At 46.5% G+C, this 13556-nt stretch overlaps 1 protein-coding gene across 2 annotated transcripts in view; it reads right to left on the bottom strand.

Moving 5' to 3' along the window:
• LOC147717626 (E3 ubiquitin-protein ligase TRIM39-like) overlaps positions 1–13556 on the bottom strand; it is a 383703-nt gene that overhangs the window by 209746 nt on the left and 160401 nt on the right. The gene's annotated exons all lie outside the window — the stretch shown is intronic.

The following is a 13556-nucleotide window of genomic DNA, read 5'->3' as shown; positions in this document are numbered from 1 at the left end:
ACTTCTACCTGTAGATCTCTCACTTCATGGAACATCAGTACCCAAGTAATACTCCCTGGAGCCAGAGACAACGCAAGTAGGCCACCTACCTAACATGGAGTACTGGAAGACATGAAAGTCACAACTAGACACATGATAGATTGGTAGGGAAGGAATTAGCAACAGAAGCAGCTAAACAAGCCAGAAGGCTAACTCGTAGAACATAACCCCTGCACACATCGGGACAGTAACTAAACCTGCGAAAAAAGAGTCTCAGACACCTACACAGTAATGCTTAATACCAAAGAAGCAACGGTCCTGCAGAAACTAAGCAGTTGACCTCAGTCAAGCAACAACAAAGCTAAAGTCACAGAAAGTGAAGGAAGGCAGAACCTTCCAGATCCTAACCTTACTTTTGAAGAAAGGAGAAATGGCAAAATAGGCCATCCAAACACAATTACCACCAACAGGCCAGTGGCAGCCACTACTTAATGAGGGTGGCGGGGGGAGGTCCTGGGGGGTAAAAGGATTTTATTTTTTAAAACACTTACCTGCTGGCCGGCCGGCTGCAGCCTCTTAGACCACTTCAGCTCCTCGGATGACAGCAGGAACCAGGAAGCACATAGACTCCCAGGCCCCCTAGCCAATCACGACACTCCTGTCATCATGACAGCAGTGTTGTGATTGGTCTTGCGCTGTGGTTCGGCCCTAAGACTGGGAATGGGAGCCTGTGCGTGTTCTCCACCCGGGATGTACAATACAGCCAGTGCAGAACAGGAAAGGTGCGCATGACTGTTTGGCCGGCCAAACGGTCATGTGCACTTTAGAGTGTGCTTACCACTCCTCTCCCGGGCCCCTACTCTGGCCACCCCAGCCCTGCCTGCACTTAAGAAGGAATGGAAAACACATGATAATAACATTGGTTATTATCATTTTATTTTACCTTTTTAAACTTAGAGCAGTAGGGTGACGCTCCTCCGCCTTAGCAGAGGAGCTGCCGCTGCAACAGGCATGATATTTTACAAGGAGTGTGCCTTGTCATGCCAACCAAGACAGCAACCATCATTCACACAAGAAAGTCTCAATCACCGAAGGACAAAAGAAATCAGAATCATTGGCAGAACAAAGATCCAAACAAAGTATGCCAGAAGAAAGGAAAGCAAGGGTCACAAACGGGAACCCAGTCAGCAACAAGGAAAATACATGCAAGGTGCCAGATTCTCAATCTTCCAGCAGACGTCAGAGGTTCGAGTCATTTTCAGTGTGCATGTAGAGCTTGTAAAGCCTGCACATAAAACCAGCAGCTTGTATCAAAAACAAGGTAGCTATTATCTCCAAGACGCACCTCAAAGGGCAATCTGTTGGCTAATTGTAAGGTGCTAGGCAATTGACTCCTGACGTGGAAGCCGGGAGTAGAGATTTTTTTAACTCACACTGCACTTTGTTTTAAATCAGTATTTACAACTTAACTTACAATTTACTTGCCCTGATTGTCATCTTCGGTCCCTGCCGATTTCTCAGCCGAGTAGGAGCTGGGTTTCTTGGAGGGACAATACACACGCCACTGCAGGAGCCGGCAGACATCTTGGGGGAACAGCACGATCATCGCTCTAGTGTTTGCTTCACGGGCTCTACTAAAGAGTATGCAAACGTGTATGCGCAGAGGACGCGCGCAGAAGGCACGACGGCGGCAAGCCTGTCTGCGCTTGTCCGCGTCCAAATGAGCCCAGAGGCCAGAGACGCTGCCCCTTCCAAGGTAAATATCCGTCTTCCAGACCCCATATGTTATTCAGCTGAATCCTTAAATGACATTAAAACACTGGCACAAGTTAATAATCACTCCTACGCGAATTGTGCTCAGAAGTTCTCGCATTCTTTAGAAGGGCCTGTAACCAATGTCAATTTCAAATGGCAACGCCTGCAGGGGATCTTCAATCCCTTGGGATAATACTAGAACCAGCCACTGAGTCAGAAATATATTATGTGCAATGTGAGATCTCTTGCCAAACTTGGCTTTTTGCCCTTTAGGCCTTTTCCCCTCTGTTTTGTTTCTTCTAATCTGTTTTTACATCACTGTGTTGTGTTACTCTGCTTTAGGGCTCAATAAAAGCGCCGGGACACTTTTTGAGTAGCCGTGCGCTATACAAAACAAGATATAACATAACATAACATAACATAACATAACAAACACCCATATGAAATATGGGTTATGATTGTTTCGCATGACCCTGCTGTCTGTTTCTTTCCCGAAACATGGTTGTGCCCCTCCAACCATCCTATGATTACTTTGGCCATACCAGAGTACTATAAACTCATTCATTTGGATAGAGAGACTAAAACTGGAGGAGGTATTGCCATTGCCTTTAAAAATCACCTAGCTGTGAACTGGGTTTCTAAGGTCAGGATTGACTGCTTAGAACTAGGAATCTTTAAAGTCTCCTTGTCTGCTTCAGACAGCTGGTATGGCGCCTTAGTTTATCGGCCTCCAGGTCCCAGAGATAAATTTATAGATCTTCTGGTGGAACATCTTGCACTACATGTACTTGCTGCAAATAAGTTTCTCCTGCTTGGAGATTTTAACTTCCATGGGGAAAACTCAGACGATCCAGAGGTCAACAAACGTTTTGCCTCTCTTGAACTAATGGGACTCACCCAAAGGGTCAAAGAGCAGGTCACCTATTAGATCTGGTCTTTTCCAACATAGACCAGTTAAGATGTGACCCTCCTGATACCCTTTCTTGGACGGATCATTCCATGATTTTTATCTACACTCAGCAGTCGTGCCAGAAGAGCTCTAAACGTCCCCTTAGACATATTTCTAAACAGAGTAGGATTTGGCGTAATCTCTCACTAGAGGCATGCAACGAGGATTTTTCCTCAGAATTGGTAACTAATACCTGGGAAGTATCTAGAACGTTGGAGGCATTTAATACTGCCTTGGAAACAGCCTTAGATGCAGTTATACCAAAAAAGAAACAGAGCCCTATTCAGCGGCGGCCCTCCAACCCCTGGTATACGGTGGAACTTAAAATGGAAAAAGCCAGTTGCAGGCGTCTGGAAAGAACATGGCGCTCTAGCAAGACTCACCAAAATAGGTCTCTCTATAGACAGGCTCTAGCCAAATACCATCTTAGCTTAAAAGGGCCTAGACGCCAGTTTATTATCAACCATATTGAAAATGCTAGTAACTCTCCAAAAATACTGTTTGGTATAGTATGGGATTTTGTATCTCCAAAAGTCTGCAGCCAGGCGCCTGTGGAATCACAGGATCTATGTATGGATTGGTTCCATTTGCTTTCACACTACGTTGACCCGATGTATTACTGTACTGTATGAGTGCGCTGGACTGTTACTATATATATTTGGTCTTTATATTGTGTTTAGAGGGTCCAGAAGGACAAAATACATCCTCTTCTTTTAGAAGGAAACATGAACCTTCTTGCCTGGAAGATTTCAGGGATTCTAGTAGATATTCAGGCCTTTCAGGAGAGGCTAAAAGCCTTTTGGATGAATCATGGGCTCCAGGAACAAGGAGAAGATATACTGGTGCTTGGAAAAGATGGTGTGGTTGGTGCTTGGAACAGGATATGGAACCCCTGGAGGCACCTGTAGTAGAAGTAGCTAATTTCTTAGAGGACCTTTTAAATTCAGGACTATGTTATAGAACAGTTAATTGCTATAGATCAGTAATTTCTGCAGGACATTCTTTATTAAACGACTTTTCTATTGGTACCGATCACGTGATTCGTAGAGTAATGAAAGGTATAAGACTTAAACGTCCTCCCAAATATAGATCCTTGTGGAACGTAAACCTTGTTGGACCCGGCCCTTTTGGCAGGTTCACCCCGAGACTTTTTCCTTTTTCCTAGCCTGTTTCTGGAACCTGGTGGTGGTGATTTTAGGCCTCTGCGCACTTTTTCACTGTGGTACAGTGTAAAGTGCGTGAGCTCTCTGTGTATGTGTGGTGAGTGACATGCCCTCCCATAGGAATGAATGGGGAATATGTATGCCCATGGTAGTTCCTGATGTGTGGGGAGTGCAGGGTCGAGTTTGGTATGCGCGAACTCGTGAGATTGAATGCTGAGCAATGGTATATGCGGCATGATTGCGACTAGTGTAGAAGTGCCACTTTTAGAAGTTGGCATATTTGTGTAATTTGTGTCTGGCGTGTGATTGGCTGAGGCTGGCTGGTGAGCCTGGCTCCAAGAGTCTGGGAGGGTCTGCCCCGGTGGTGAATGGAGTGTTTAGCATGCTGATGTTAGGGGAGGAGAGAGCCTGGGCCTGCTTGTGGATTGACCGTCTGGTTTGAGGGTCCTGAATGAGGCTGGGTTTTCCCCACACAATGCTGGCTCCACCCCCTGGGGTGCGTCTGATGTCCCTAGCCTGGCCAGTAAAAGGAATTCCCTATAACCAGTTCTAGCTGGTTCTCACACTGCCTGCACCCTGCTAGACAAAAGGATTTCCCTGTATAAAAAGGGTATGTGTCCCCTTCCAAAATGTTTTTGTTTCTGACTTGAATCCTGCCAGGGGCGTGCTGCTGCTTGGGCTCAGGGGAAGGCTTGCCTCCCTGAGCCCTGCCCAGCCCCTGGATGACTGGACTGCTGAAGGACTTCCTGGGAGCCCTCTGCCTTGCCTGGGGTGATGGGAGACTTTGTTTTGGCCCTGGAAACCTTTGCCTGTGATGTCCTACTTGTTGCTGGGACCCTCCTTGCTAATGGGGTCCTTTCTGAGGGGCCTAGCGCTGTCTCAGTCCCCCAAGCGCCTTGAGAGCGGCTTTATGTTACTTATAGCGCTGGAGGGCGCTTTCTCTTGTCCCTTTAGCGATGAAAGGCGCTTTATTTAACCTCTAGCGCTTGGGAGCGCTTTGTGTGCTTTGGCCGGTGCCCACCCGGCATTTGCCCGAGATCGCGGAGCATAGCGAGTGCCTACCTCGCTTTATATTTAAATTACTGAGGGAGCCCACCCCTCGTGTGTCCCACAGCATCACCGCCGCAGCCCGGGACAGCCGAAAATCGCCGCCCGGCCCGCGACTAGGAAGCCAGGCAGGCCGGGGGCGGAACTGCAGGACAGCCCCGTGACGTCATTCCCAGGCCGCGCTGTGATTGGCTGCCGGCCCGGGACCTTACTGAGAAGACGAGCGGAGCAGGGCTACCGGTGCTTGCGGGGCTCCCGTGAGGCAGGGAGAGCCCCGCACCGAGGAGAGAGCCCAGAGAGAGGAGCGGAAGCTCTTGGGTCGAGCCCCTGCTGCCCAGGACCGCCACCGGAGGATTCACGAAGCAGCCGGTGAGTGCGGGAGGGCTAGAGGCTCAGAGCAAAGGTCAGATGTCTATGTAATTCCCTGGCATCCTATTTCCATGAGAAAATATAAAAAATGTATGAGAACTTTTCTCCATGAGGTCCACATGACGTGACATCTTCCACTTTATCCGAGGAGCACAATGAGAGAGTATCTAGATCTCTTAGCAGTTTTGAATTGATCACAACGGAGGAGGTCATAAAAGGTCTTGCTGCTGCCAAATCTGGGTCACCATCAGATCTTTGCCCTCCAAAAATAATGGCGCTGCTAGCCACAAGCTGTGCCCCGGTAATTCGAGATATATTTATTCATTCAATCCATGCTGGTACCATCCCAGCCATTTGGAAGGAGGCATTTGTGCACCCTATATTTAAAAAACCTATGGCTGATCCCTTAATCCTTAGTAATTACCATCCTATTTCCTTGCTACCTTTGTTGAGCAAAATATTGGAAGGTCTTATTAACCGACAATTAAGCTCTTACTTGGAAGATAATAATCTGCTGGATCCCTTACAATCGGGTTTCCGGACAGGTTTTAGCACAGAGACCGCAATCCTGGCATTATCGACTCTCTCAGGCAGACTATAGATGCGGGAGGCTCAGTAATTCTGATCCTCCTAGATCTCACATTTTAAGCTGGTGGAGAGATGTTTCTCCTGTGGTATCAAGGGGGCTGCTCTCAAGTGGCTCAAGCACTTTTTGTCTGAGAGAACCCAAACGGTTATGCTGGGACCTTATACCTCGGCGAAAATGCATTTCGACAAGGGTGTTCTGCAGGGCTCTTGTCTAAGCCCAACTCTTTTCAATTTATACATGGCTCCGCTGGCAGGGATAGTTGAGCGGCTTGGTTTTGAAATCATCTCGTATGCTGATGATACGCAGCTTATGTTTACCATCGGTCCAAACCCAGAGCTAGACAAAATCCGCTTTGCCACTGGTATGCTTGCCATCTCCAACTGGATGACAGCAATATGTCTCCAGTTGAATCCGGAACAAACAGAGGTTATGCGCATGGGTAAATCCATGGACATCTGGTCGGAGGACTTGAGGAAAATGAAATTTTATATGGCCAGTATGTCCCCTCTTGTACCCCAACGTTTAGTGTATGTGCAGGTCTCTCATGCATATTTCCCTCTATGGCCAGCAACAATAATGTATCTGCATTTCCGTCCAACATTGGGATGTCAGTTACTAAGTTTTCCATGAAAGAAATGTTAATTCTGCACTGAGGCCTATATTGCCAATGCATTTACACGGTACACGTTTAAAAGTCGAGATGAACTCGTTTTTGTGGCTCAGCCGAGCCAGAACCCGAATTCAGGCTCCAAGCCTCCTGACGCTCTGAAAGCAGCAGTTTAGCTATGCATCCCTGACCTCTCACTTACTTCCTGCTCAGCCGAGAGGTGCCCAGCTTGGCTTGCCAAGACAGTATTTTGCCTACAGTTATCTGCTCTGCTCCACAGAAACACATTCCTGTCTAATGAAAAGGGTAAACATATTCCGCCTGCAGAAGATAGGGCCTAGCCTTTCTGTCTCCACTTCAGTGATTTACAGAACTCGCATCCATAGAAAGCCCATGGCCCCCACGCAATGCACGAAGAAATATATGCACAAACTAGTTCCTAGTGATGGGCAGCCTTTGCTCCAGCGACCTTTAAGTTAGATAATGTATCCTCCAAACTCAAGATACCAGATAATATCAGAAGTGCAGGTCGTCCTGACATCCAAGACTCCTCTACTAGCACGAAAGTCAGCTCCCCCAGCTTTCCCCAGTTACACGTCTATTCCACGTCATGACCAATTGTGTGCGCACAAGTAGGGTAAAGGTTCCTGCTGACCACGCAGACCCCCTCTATGCATCCACCCACCTATGACACACCTATGACTCATCAAGTGAACGCCTATGTGTATACCTTCTTACACGCCCATGTGCTCTTATCTCTCTCTCTCTCTAGCTCCGCCTGGAGTGCTCCGCCTTCTCTATGCAAGTGAATGTATGTTTTAACGTATAAATAATGTACTCTGTGAATAAAGATTCAGATGACGATCCTTCCTGAACCTTAGTGGTGATGGAACCCGATTCTCCTATAACTCGAGTTATTGAAATAAAGCCCTTCTGAATCGGAAACCACGGACTCTGCCTCTCATTATATGCATGATCCTTATTAATGTATAGAAATTCCGACAGGATAATTTATTATTTACCACAAAATCTGGTGCCCGAACAGGGACAAGTCCCCTTCCCCACGCGCCTGCGATGTAGGTCTAGCCTCCTGCCCCCCCTTCTACAGCCGTGACGGACTTCAAGTGTACACGACAGCGTGACTTCCTGCTTACTCCCTCAGGCCAACGGAGGAGACGGAGACTGCGACCAGGCATCCACACGAGGCGGTGAGGATTGCGGACCATCCCAACCAGAGCCCAAGCCGTGAGAGAGCAAGGTCCGAGGTATCCCGAGGCCCACCTGTTCCGAGGCGCAAGCGCAGCAGTAGCAGCCGCAGTATCAAGTTCACGCAGTATCGAGTTTCTGAGGCCTTCAAGTTCTGCTTCCCGGTGAGTGCCGTTATTGGGAATGCATAGAGACGGGTTCATTAATTTAAGCCCGGTAAAGACGTGTCTGGGTACACAGACCCGGTAAAGACGTGTCTGGGTACACAGACCCGGTAAAGACGTGTCCATTACGGTGGATGCAGTAAAGACGTGTCTCTTTACGAGACCGGTATGGTTGTACTGTTTTGCAGTACATAAAGTAAGCAGTTTTTTAGGATCATGTTTTTTTCTGTGTACTAGTTAGGATGTATCTGTTTTTTTTAATGTTTTAATGTTGTAGTGTGAATGGTTGTGGCCAGTCTATTTTTGTGTATATTGTGTTTTCGTTCAAGCTAGTTCCAACATGCCACTGTTTTTGAAATTACGTCAGATAGGGACCAGGAAAGGGATACTCGAAGAAGTAGTTCCCGTCCCGCCTAGAGACACACCTGGTCATTTCATGTACCAGAAGCATGGGCTAGATGCCATACTGTTTTTAGACTTATGGGTAGATTACACGAAGGATCTGGAAGAGAAGTATAGATGGCCTGCCTCAGGAACATGGGATGCTGATTGCATTATGAGAGTAGAGGAAGCACTATGGAAAAAGAAAGTTAGACCGTCCCAGAAAGATGCCATTGAGTTATGGCGTAAGGAAACGCATATGAGAACAGAGAAAGAATTCCACAAAGCAGAGAGAAGTAAAGAAGCTGCGGAAAAAGTAAGAGAAAAAGAACTAAAGGAAGAGGGGGAATGGGTCGAGGCAGAACAAGCAGACAGAGAAAGAAATGCCCTCATCAAAGGCATGTATCCCGTCCTAGCTGAAGGACTAGCTAAAGTGACCCCGGAAGTACCTGATAATTTGCCGCCACCACTGATCCCAACTAAAGTACGCAGGCATAAACAGACAGAAGCTGAGGCTTTTATTTCCTCCTATTTAGAGGAGGCCGCTCCGGATTATGTTAATGCAGATTTTCCTCCTCCTCCTCCTGGCAACAATCCTTTTCTCCCTCTGCCCGCATCACAGGGTCAACTTACGCAAGTGCGGCCTTCAATGACAGTGACAGTGAATGACGATTTAGGACTAGGGGCAGTGGGAGGGGGGCCCACAAACACACCGCATACACCGCCACCAACACGAGCACTGCAAGATCTAGGATTACAACGAACGCCACAAATGGCATCATCACCTTATAAGCAAAATGTAACGATTTCACATTGTATATACGATCCAGTACCAGGTGTGGGCCCAATGCTCATGTACTCACTACGATTAAGACGCGTTACAGAGTATCTGATCAAATTACCAGGCATGAAGGACAATTTAGACAAGATATACCACTTCATTAGAACGGGGGAGGGACCCGAGAGTATACATGAGGCTATGGAACAAAGAAAGGTGGAGGTTCAACGCGCTATTTTACGATATTTAATTAATTGTTTGATTAGGGAACAAGACCAGCCAGATAAAGGAGTAACTAGCGGTATGATTGAGTGGAGTGACAACATAGCTGCCGGTAAACATGATACAGTGGGAAAGATAGAATGCATGTACAAGAAAATACGTAAAGAAATTCTAAACTTAAACAGGAAAGAGTCAGACGAGAATGAGGACGACTTGGCATCAGATGATGCTGAGCCCGAGACAGAGGAACTGGATAAAATGAATTACGTAGGCAGAGCAAGACAGTTTGACAAGCCCAAGTGCCTCAATTACCGTAAACAGGGACAGGCTATAAAAGAAAGATATTCCCTTGAGAATCTATTCCAAGCTACTGAAAAAGCCCTGCTACGACGGATAGATAGCGAGCGACCCCCCACCCCACACGAACAGGAACTAGTCTGAGCAGCCGTCCAGTGGCAGTCAAATTCTAACGTATATAGAGGTGATGTAGTGGCCCAGACCTTTTTGAGTCTTCCGCCGAACGAACAGCGTTTGGCCGGTATGTACATGGTTCAACATTTGATAACGTTATATGAGAGTCAATTCTCTGATCCCGGTCCCTTGTATAAATTACTGGACGACATAGCTCTAGAAAGATGGACAGGCCTAGGTACTGACTTAATTAATGTCATCCTGGATCAGCGACATAAGTACATAACTTCCTTGACTACATGCATACTCCGCGCCTCACACCACGACAGAAAGTACTTCCACATAGACAGACAGAACCCCCTACGAGAGGTACATCCCGTTAAAAATGCAGCGGGTGAGCTTCAACGAGTATATGTTTACACACCCTTGACAAAATTAGAAATATTGGAAATGAAAAAGATGTTGCCTTGCCATGACAAAGACCCGGGGGGATTTCACCGAGAATTAAAAGACATTCTCCGCATAGGAGATTACACGTACGCTGACATTATAAAATTATTGAAAGTACTGTTGCCTGCTGGTATTTACGAAAAACTCAAGGAAAAAGAATGGGAGGTGGGAGAGAAGAAGTTAAATTGGACAGAATTGGAAGAAGAGGATAAAGCCAGGCACCCTGGTGTGGGTCTTGGGGAAAAAGCTAAGGCGTTACCTGAACTCCTGATACAGGTTTTACCGAGATTATTGATTACTAAAAAGGAAGATTGGGATGCTATTTCAGCCTGTAAACAGAAACAAGACGAGGACACTAGTGATTTCTATTCCAGATTCGAAAAAAAAAATTCTATAAATAGTGGCCTTAAGCCAAGTAGTGAATCATATCCACATCTTTTTGTGAGCAAATTAGTAGAGAATTCCTTACCCCCGATCAAAAATAGAGTACTGAAGGTTGAGAGTACTTGGCAAGCTAATAGCCCTTCGCAAATGTTACAAATGCTACAATATCATCAGAACAGAATTAGAGAGGAACAGGAACATGAAAAGACGCATGAAGGATACGAAAATGAAAGTGCTGGTTGCCCAAACGGTACCAGCTAATGCGAACAAAAAGGGCACGACATCTGTTAATGGGAACTGTAATTATTGTAAACAGCCAGGTCACTTTGTAAAGGATTGCGCTGTCCTGAAACACAATATAGCTACAGGCAAGACAAAAGAACGACCGCATCCTCCCAGACAGAATAGCACCACACAGAACACGCAAACCATACAGAACACGCAACAGCCACAGAACACGCCACAGCCAATAGCTGCCACGCAACATGTCACGCAACAAATGTACCAATACGCACAGTGGGACTATCCAGAATACCAACAGTTTTCATGAAATAGCCTAGAGAGGGAGGTTGGCTTGCCCCTTATTGAGGTTCCTGTAGATCAAGAGGGTCCCTATGTACATAGTCGTGTATTGGGAAAGGACAGAAAATTTCTGATTGACACAGGGGCGAGCAGAACTACCATCAGTCATGACGAGGTTCCAGGGGCACCCCTCTCAGGCTCACAGAATATTTCCCTGGGATTTTCAGGAAAGCCCATTGTTAACGAAGTGTCAAAGCCAGTTTCCTTAGGAGTTGGTCCATTGTCCCGTACCACAGACTTGTTACTTACTAAATCATGTCCAGAAAATTTGCTTGGTATAAAGACATTGAAAGAACTAGGAGCAGTTATTTGTTGTTCTCCGGAAGGAGTGCGACTGTTCTTACGTGATTTTAAAGGACATTATGTGTTGAAAGATTTTGACCACAGACTTCAGAATGTACCACAGCACTTATGGGCACGAGGTCCAACTGATGTGGGTTACATGCACATTACGCCACACCGTGTCACTCTCAAACAAGGAGTAGTATTACCACGAATCCGACAATACAAGTTACCACCTGATGCCGTAGTGGCATTACTGAAAATTGTTGACGAACTCATAGCCCAAAGAGTGGTTGTAGAGACTGACTCAAATGTATGTAATTCACCTGTCATCCCTATTCTTAAACGAACAGACCCTAATGCACCACCAGTTTACAGACTAGTGGTCGACCTCCGAGAATCGAACAAGTGTATAGTCCCTGAATACCCAGTGGTCCCAGACATTTCTTCATTACTGACTGCAATTGATTCCGAAGCGACGTTCTTTACTGTAATTGATCTTAAGAACGCCTTCTTTAGTGTCCCAATTCATCCAGAGAGCCAATATCTCTTCGGATTCAGTTTAAATGGACGCAGCTTTAAATTTACGAGAGCTCCTCAAGGATTCACAGAAAGTCCTAGTATTTACAGTCAAGCATTAAAAAGACAACTAGACAGTATTCACATGCCTGCCAACACAGCACTACTCCAATATGTAGATGATATCCTGATTACAGCACGAACAGAACCAGACTGCGAGAATGCATCACTGACAGTCTTACACTTTCTGGCAGACAAGGGGCACAAAGTGTCCCCTTTGAAGTTGCAATTCTGTGCACAGCAAGTGGTGTACCTTGGACACTTGCTGTCCAAGAGGGGTAGACAGCTGACGCAAGAACGCATTCAGTTAATTGCAAACCTTTCACAGCCCAAGACACAAAAGGAAGTACGGGCCTTCATTGGCCTCACTTCTTACTGCAATGGATTCCGCAGTATGCATATCTAGCCAAGCCACTCATACAGTTGACAACACAGGAGGCAGCGTCTTCGGCTGTCCTCCCTTGGACACAAGAACACACTCTGGCATTTGAGAAATTAAAAAGAGCCTTATGTCAAGCACCAGTTTTAGCGACTCCATGTTACAGCAAACCCTTTACGCTTTTCGTGACTGAACGGGATGGAACAGCATTATCTGTCCTCACACAAGATCAAGCAGGAAAACACAAGCCTTGTGCTTATTTTTCTAGTACACTGGATCCCGTGGCCCAGGCTCTGCCTGCGTGCCTGAAATCAGTTGCAGCGACAGCCCTAGCTATAAGACTGAGTGACTCCATAGTGTTAGGACACCCCCTGACAGTACAGGTACCACATGCAGTAGAAGTTCTCTTGAACAGGACACAGACCCAACACCTGACCGTAGCGAGACTGACAGGATATGAACTAACGTTATTTCAGCCACACATAGAGATCAGACGATGCAACATACTTAACCCTGCCACTCTTTTGCCCTCAAGCACAGCAGACACTGCACCACATGACTGTGTGGAAGTAATTAATACAGTGACGAAACCAAGACAAGACTTGACAGATATTGCACTTCCAGACCCTGACCTGACACTTTATGTAGATGGTTCATGCATGAGAACAAGCACAGGAGAGTTAGTGGCCGCATATGCCGTGACCACTGATACTGAAGTCATAGAGACACATCGAATTGACACATTGTCAGCACAAGCAGCAGAGCTCATCGCTCTGACACAAGCCTGCATAAGAGCCAAGAACTTGAAAGTAAACATATACACAGATTCACAGTATGCCTTTGGGGTCGTTCACGACTTCGGAGTTTTATGGCAGGAGAGAGGTTTTCTGACCTCTCATGGGGCCAGAATTCAGCATGGCCCCTCATTCAGGCTCTGTTAGAAGCAATACACTTGCCTACAGCTATAGCCATCATGAAGTGCAAAGCACATACTAAAGTCACCGACACCATTTCCCAGGGTAACGACCTGGCAGATCGAACAGCTAAACTTACGGCCCAGACTCCAACCGACACGACAAAGACAGAAGTACCATCACTGATCAATAGCATGACAGTCAGGGATCCCTCTCAAGATGTACTCGACATACAGACACATGCCACTCCAGACGAATTAAAGAAATGGACTGAACAAGGAGGGGTCCAGACTGACCAGGGTTGGATGACTAAAGGCAAAGCTACATGGTTTCTCCCAGACTCCATGGTACAGGTCATCATAAATA

The sequence above is a fragment of the Lissotriton vulgaris genome, chromosome 5 (assembly GCF_964263255.1).
Source record: "Lissotriton vulgaris chromosome 5, aLisVul1.2, whole genome shotgun sequence".
Taxonomy (NCBI): domain Eukaryota; kingdom Metazoa; phylum Chordata; class Amphibia; order Caudata; family Salamandridae; genus Lissotriton; species Lissotriton vulgaris.
This window is presented reverse-complemented; position numbering and strand designations above follow the sequence as displayed.